This window comes from Odontesthes bonariensis, chromosome 13, assembly GCF_027942865.1.
Source record: "Odontesthes bonariensis isolate fOdoBon6 chromosome 13, fOdoBon6.hap1, whole genome shotgun sequence".
NCBI classification, from domain to species: domain Eukaryota; kingdom Metazoa; phylum Chordata; class Actinopteri; order Atheriniformes; family Atherinopsidae; genus Odontesthes; species Odontesthes bonariensis.
This window is the reverse complement of record NC_134518.1, coordinates 26669564-26677722: the sequence shown is the minus strand read 5'-3', so window position 1 is coordinate 26677722 and position 8159 is coordinate 26669564.

Here is an 8159-nt window from a genome sequence, read left to right as displayed (position 1 = left end):
GAAAGGCACATTATGACCAAGCAATAACCTGATTTTTTTTTTCACTTTCATAATTTTTTGAATATCTTTTTATTCTATCAATGTTATCATCACCGATATTATAAAAAATTGTAATGGGATTATCCTGAGTATATTATTTTCATGAGCAATACATTTCCTGTTCGCAGAAGTAATGATTATCGTTGCCAAAGTGCAGCTGTGGGCAGTCTCAGTGTGCAGGGATACTCATGATGGTTTTCACACTCAGGCTGGGATCAAATCATTACAGGCATCGCACAGTCAATTAACTTCAATTCTCTGCCCCGTCGTGTCCTTTAAACCACTTGATCCTCATGAGCACGGCATAGCACATAAGATTTGTGCATTATACGAATGGAGTGGCTGTCGGGTTCAGACACTGTAGCCAATGAGGATGAAATAGGCTCCTCCTGCTTGAAGTTAATGTGGATGGATTGTGTCCAGGATGATGTAGAGCCACATTTACGTGAGGCCACAGCCGGGGTGAAGTCCTGAACTGTTACTATGCTCAGGGAGACAGATGCCTGCTCTCCCAACAGGCTATTACACATGTGACCGGACCAGAGGTGGCAGGGAAAGTAAGAACTGGGATTCAGTGGTGGAGAGGTAGCAGTGATTAGACTTGACCGTGCTGCTGCTCATTCATTATTCCTGATTTGGCTGTTGCTCATTTGGGATGCCGCACTCTCATTTAGAGTTTGTGTGTGTGTCTGTGTGTATTGGCTCACAATGATTGAAAAGCTCTTTTTAACAGTTCACAAAGACAATTTCACTGCTCTAGTTCCAGAAAAGTTTTCAGAATCTTTGTTTAAATTCATCTCGCATTTAGGTGAATGTTTAAGAACTCTACTAAGCTCTGAAGTTGTTGAATACAGTAGCAATCATTTTTATTGCATGGATTATATAATTGGGACTAAAATGAGCTTAAGTTGAACTGACCTTTTTTAAAGAAGACTCATCAATAAACATTACAGGCATTGTTGCTGCAGACATCATTAATTTCTGAAATACCTCCTGTAACAGAAGGCTTCCTATTTACAGTTTCTTAGAGGAAGTGTAAGTATGTACCTCTCATACATTGTTTTTCTATCACCGTATAAATGTCATCTGGGCCAAATATAGATCTAGAGAGAAGTAATGTTGCAGAATCTGCTATAAGGAGTTTAAATTCAGTGCGAGCCAACTCTTTTATATTGTGCCCTGTTATTTCCATTTCCATTTAGTAATATAGTAAAAACTTTAATCCAAGCGACTTACAAAAGAAAAAACAACATTGAAGTTTTGGTGCAATAAGAAACCCTGCTCTTATATATTAAGTAGTAAATCATTTCAAATCTATTTAAAGGACATCGTATCACTGATACAGTGCAAATTAGTCCAGGTTCTATGTTTTAGAGTGTAAGGAGAGGAGGTGATCTCAGAAGAGATGAGTCTTTAAAAGAATTTTAAAGTAAAGAGAAAATAACAGAAATTAAGCTGATCTTATCAGTGTTTCTCACCACATGCAGATGGAACACTGACGATGGCACACGCATGGCTGTTTGCCAGGTGCACCACATGAATATAAGATGAATGCATGGGGTTGCGTTTCTAAGAAAAACAGCAGCTGTAGGAATGTAATACTTATAATTTTGTAACTCTGCAGGACTTCTTATCGATAACCCTAGATGTTATCACTTTTTAGTATATTTTTACTTTTTTTTTATTAACAACAACCAAAAAGAAAAAAAAATGAATTATGACGTTAACACGGCACGATAACCCTTCATACCAGCAGTTCAGGTGTGCTGGACTTCTTACTAACAAAATGTCACCACTGTAAGAATAGCTTCAGAATAAGTTGTACAGGAAGTACCATAAGCATACACAAACACAACAACACAGTTTTAACTTATCTGTTTCTCTCATTTTTTGTAATCTGGTTTGTGCTGCATGACTGATGTGTTTGAGAAACAGCAAGAGCTGCAGGGAAGGGTGTGTGAGCAGACCGTCTCTACAGGCATTTGTATGTCCCATCAAAAACCCAAGAAGACGCAACTACCGCAAATGTTAAACACACGTTTAAAAAACCACGTAAAAGAGAAAAAAGGAAGCTGAACCTGTAGTTCCATAAATAGTACAGTGTGCATACTGTACTAACTGTTCTTCTAAAGCTACTCCTGTGGTGTCACAGCACCATTTTCTCTGTGGTTTAGGAAGAAAGCTGCTGTGAGTCCCGTGCACCTAAAGCACCAACATAACCAACGGTTATGGCACTGTGTTGATGTCGCAAATCGCTCACGTAATGGCCAATGTGACTAGCATAATTGTAACTTAAAACCACACAAAAGGGCCCGGACTGCCAGCTTTTGTGAAATCTATTTTGCTGCATCGAGAATAGTGAGCACAAGAAAAACCTTCCACAGTACCAATCACCAATCAGCAAACAAGACAAGAGTGAATACATGCATATTACCAGCATCCATCACTGGTTTGTTTCTTTCAGAATGCTGATGAATTGAATACCTTGTGAGAGGGTTAAAATGCAGCTCCCAGCCACATTACAATCAGCAGGCTGGCTCTCAGCTCATTAGCTTCGGCTCCTCTCATTCAAACACACATCTTCCAGAAACTCATCACAGCAGGAGAGATGACTGGGATAAATAAGGAATAATCAAGGAATCTTTCTGGCTGTGAGATGACCTGAATATGGAGTTCTTGGCAAGCTCTACCAGCATAGTGCTACCATTAAAATGAATGGAGCGCTTTTTTAAGAAGTCTGACAGAGACAGGCTTACAGTACAATAACAACACTTGTCAGAGAGGAAGAGGTTTGTAGTTGAGTTCATACAGATGCTTGTTTCAGTTCAGCCTTTGCATGTTGTGATGTCTACCCACAGTCTATACTTAGAGCAGCATCATTTGCAAGACAAACAATATGAATTTCAGTCTTTATAATTCTATGAATAAGACAGTCATTGAGTAGGCCATGATTTGGAATCTTTTTTCAGAGAACTGGATCTAAAAATTAACACAAACCCTATTATTTAGGTTTGACTTTGGGATACGGCAAACATGAAAGACAAAGAAGTCTGGTTAAGAAAAAACAGCTAGATGATAGAAACAAAAAATAATGACAATGTACCCCTTAAAATGGAGTACACACACAGACACGTCACACGCATATACGCATGAAAATAATTTGCAAATATATAAAAATAGAGTAAATTAAATAACAAATTAGTAGTTTGGGTGATTCTTGACACTCTGAAAGTGTTTTCAGGAGACTAAACATCACCTCTGTGCTTCTTTTGCCACCTTTCATTTCATGCTGAAAGACCATAGCTATCCACAAAGTTCACATAGCCATGACACATTGCTGCAGTATCAGATCAGGTATGTTCCTCCATGAAGATAATATTTCATGTACAAGACATTCATTTTCTCGTCAACTTAATCGGTGAGTCACCACCGGTATCTGTCCATCCATCATCTCCTGACCTTCAGCACTGTGCCCTGACTGCTGCCACAGAGAGGGTGACTGATGTTGTCTCAGCCACCACCTCCTCACACCAAAGGATTCTCATGTCCTTCAAGTATTATCAGAGCCCATAGTCTACAGATTCCTATCACTGCTCACAGCTTTAATTATTCACGCTGCCGACTCACTTGCTCATCAGAGAAATAGCCAGACCGGCCAGACAGCCAGCCTTTTTCTTCTTTCTTATCTATCTGGCTCTATGACACCATCTCATTCTTCTCTTATATATTGTACATTGGAGAAAAGCACATTTGAGCTTTGCAAAATGTCTTGTCAAACTGATTTGAGTGATCTACATAGGGAAAATAAACAAACAAGAGATAGCTGATTTTATCTTGCTGACCTTTATTTCAGTAAAATTCAAGCTGGACCTCGCCTATCATTTTGAATGGCAAACAAACCTAAGGGGCGGTTTGTGCACATGCAGGGCTAAACATTAGCATGGTTACACAAACATTTAGACGCAAGAAAGATGTGCCTCTGTGCAAACTTTATTAATAGGACATTTTACATGTCTACATGTAAATGGACTAATAGCTGCCAACTTTATAGAAGGATGGAGGCATCAGGACAGTGCAGAGGTTTGTGCAAAATAATCAAACAAACAACCAGGGAAGAACATCTCTGCTTTTAAAGAAGATCAGGCTTCTAGTTGGTGGGACCAGCAAAGAGTTGGGGATTTTCTTCAAGTAATGCTTTGATGGTATAAACAGAAAGAACTGGTTTTAAGTTAGACTCTGAGCTCAAGCTCAGCACTGGCACTACTTTGGTGAAAAGTCCCTTTTGAGAGGCAGATATGTAAAATGTAAAATATTTTTTTGTACACGGTGCTGTGTGGGAACGATTTTTTTTGGGTGTCGGCAAAGGTAGGCTGTCAAAATATCTGTGTTTACATGTGCAAGGCCTTAAACAGCATGGTGCTTAGTGCTTCAGAGAGCATCTACATAATCTGTAAAGTGTGTCTTGTCAAAAGACAAATGAGCTGTTTTCTGAGATCCAGTCATCAAAGGCAACTACATAATCCAACATGTTTTGTGTGTTAAACCAAGGGAGCGGGTTCGGCAGCCAGTGATCTAGGAAAGGATATTTTGATGTCATGATGTTTCAATGACTGTAATCATGATTTTTTTCATGCACAAACTTACCTATAGTCTTTCATGCCAAACCTAACCAGAAAACAAAAATTCTAAAGCAACTTTTCAATGTAAAGTCGCAATAAGATATCACTGGATGTGAGAGCGAGTCCTTTGTACTGGACCTGTCATGAAGACCTGTCAGCTTGACAACTGTGTGTTTCCATCTCCCAACCCCTCCAACCTCCAAATGTGGATTTGTCACCTCTTAAATGAGATATAACTGTCATTTCATGACTATTTTGTGAAATGCTTGGAAACACAAAAACATTAAGAAAATCATATCCACGGAAAAGAATGAATATGTTAAATGTACGTGATCAATTCAGGTTTCATTGAGAGACTCGGTTGAGATATAATAAGACATACATTGATTGTAAATATACATACAGGGAAATAAAGGGTAGAAGAATATATTTATCAGTTTTTAAGTTACAACACCAATGCCCTAAAAGTTGGAATGCTGTAAATAAAATCAGAGTGGAATGATTTGCAAATCTCATGAACCATAATTTTATAAACAATAGAAAATACATAAAATGTTCTATGTGCGACATTTTAATCTTAAATTTGGATTGGCAGCAACACATCTTAAAATGTTTGAGATGGGGGCAACAAAAAGCTGCAAAAGTAGGTGAGATGATCCAAAAACACTGAAGATGATCCAGAAACAAGCAAATTGGAAAACTGTTCTGTGGTCAGATGAAACTTGAAATTATTTTTTGGAAGCCACAGATACCCGATCATTCAAACAACAGAGGAGAGGGTCTGCCAGGGTTGTAATCAATGCTCAGCCTGCATCTCTGATGGTGTGGGGAGGTGCTTAATTGTATATGAAACTGTCAACTTGCACATCTGGAAAGGCATCATCGATGCAGAAAGATACACAGAGTAAGTCTGCCTGCAGATCAGACCCCTCACCAAGTGAAAACATTTGGAGCATCATGAATCACAAGATGAACTAAAGAAGAATGGGACAAAATTCCTCTCTCAGAGGTCCAACTGCCCTTCTCAGCTTCCAGGTGGTTACAAATTGTTGTTAAAAAGAGGAGGGGATGCTACACAGTGTTAAACATGGCCTTTGTCCAACTTTTTTGAGATGTGTTGCTGTCATCAAATTCAACACGAGCTAATGTTTTTCATGAAATATTGAAATATCTCACTTTCAACATTTGATATGTTTGCTATGTGCTGTTGTTAATAAACAATATAGCATTTAGCTGTTATGCTGCAAACAAGTGGAACAAACTGCCAGTGGAGATTAAACTTTGACCAAATGGAGACATTTTTAAATCCAGGTTAAAGACATTTCTGTTCTCATGTGTCTATGCATGAAATATCTTTTAACTTATCTAGACTGTTGCTTGTTTTTAACTTCATTTAAATGATTTTATTTGTTTCTCTTTATATTCTTTTATGTATTTTTAATGCTTCTTACACTCCCTGCTGCAATGCTTTTATTTTATGTAAAGCACTTTGAATTGTTTGTACATGAAATGTGCTATATAAATAAATTTGATTTGATTTGATTAGATTAGATTTACAAATCTATGCATTCTGTTTTTTTAAAACATTTTATCCAGCTACCCAACATTTTTCTAAATTTGAGTCGTGCCAAATTTAAAATAAGTTCTTCTTACAAGGTACTATCTTACAAGGAATTGTCAGCTCACAGTTACTGTCACTTTGTGGTTGTTCTGTGTAGAGGGTACCTCTACATCCTACCTCTGTGGTTTATCATTGCGATCACATGCATCCTTCCTGTAGAGCCAGGAACTGAACATCTTTGTCTTAATCTTAGTCAGACCCCAATGAATGCATGAAGAACTTGGGTTAGATTCAGCTATGAAAGTCATCTAAACTTACTAACATAGGTGGCCTCACATGCACAAATCTCACCCATATTCAACCTCTGTGTTCCTCAGCACCCAGAGTGGGACTCTGTATCTTATTTCTTCATGACAGGTCCAGGACAAAGGCGGCTCATTTTTTGGCTGTTGCAACGAGGGTGAGGGGGTTGAGGACAGAAGATCAGCTGCCAGATTGACAGGCTGATTGAGCTGTCACTGGGGGCCAAGGTGTAGAGATGCTCAGGGAGTTGGCGTTTGTGGCTCAAAAGATAAGCATCAGTGAGAATATGAGAGGCTAGATGGTAATCTGTCACAGGAAGTCAGGCTATAACATTGCAGATGAAACCACAGGAGAGAGGCTGACCTTGTGCGCTTGTGCTGTGCTTCATCGCTTTTTGAAAGTGGCCTGGCCTCCTACCCACTACAGACAGGAAGATACTCTGTCACACTGTTGGTCTGTTTGAACACAAAGAGCAGTCAGCTCGAGTTAATGTGCTGATTACTGAGAAGTCGTCTGAAACTTTTCTCTGACTGCTAACTGTGCTTATCTGCAGAGCTTTAAGAAAACCGTATTTTTGGAATCTGTTGCACAGTATGTAACAACAACAATATTATTGAGAATATTTCCAGTTAAAAGTGCCTTAAGAGAGGTTTTTTTTCTTGTTTTGCACAAATTGACTTCTTATTCTCCCCCCAAAAATCCAGTGTACTACCTGTACAGCTGTAAGTTTATCATGTTTCCAAGGACAATGTGTGAAGTTTTATTTTACCAATGTACAACACAGCCACTAACTCATCCAGTAAATGAAAAGAGTAAGAATTTAACCCAGGCCTGTTCCTGCCCTCATTATTTTTGTAGTTCCAGCTCTATTAGTTACCACTGCTACCACTACACAAAACAGTCTCAAAGAAGTGTCACAAAGTTTGATCTACCCATTGTTGTTACACGACACGGCATTCTCTTTTATATTCTATTTTATGTATTTGAACACAGAAGTAATAGCACATTCACAATTACATCTTAAATGCACTGGATGTGCTGAAGGTTTTAAAAACAAATGAATAATGTTGGCCCTTTTATGTCTAACTATTCTCAGCACGCTGTGTTGGCAGGCTGATGAAACCAAGCTTCATAACTCAGACTGAAACGATCCCAGCACAGTTTTTCTGATTTTTCTGTCCTTTTTGAGCTGTTATATAACGATCAATGCTTTTAGAGTTAAAAGTCTCTCATGGTCTGAATTTTGGTTTAAACATCAGCCAGTATAAAACAGAACTATCACACTGTGTTCTTAAAATCTCAATAGAAAGGTTCTTTTGAACAGTCTATAATCTAGGAAATACGGAAAATAGGAAATACTTTATTAGGTGGTTATTCTATGAAATGAAAATATAACACGAAAGAAAAATATTACCTGGAAAGGTTAAGCTTCAATTAAATATAACCACAAATTCAACTTTGGTTTCAACTCATTGTTTGAAACAGAAATTAAGCTAGATGATGATGAAAAGAGTAAATGTCACCCTGCTTCCTTTTGCTCTGAGGAGTTTCAAATGTCAGTATGTTCCTACTATAACTAACAGAAGTACCTGTTGCAGTGGCAGATTCATTCAACACTGCTTTACAGAACTGATGGA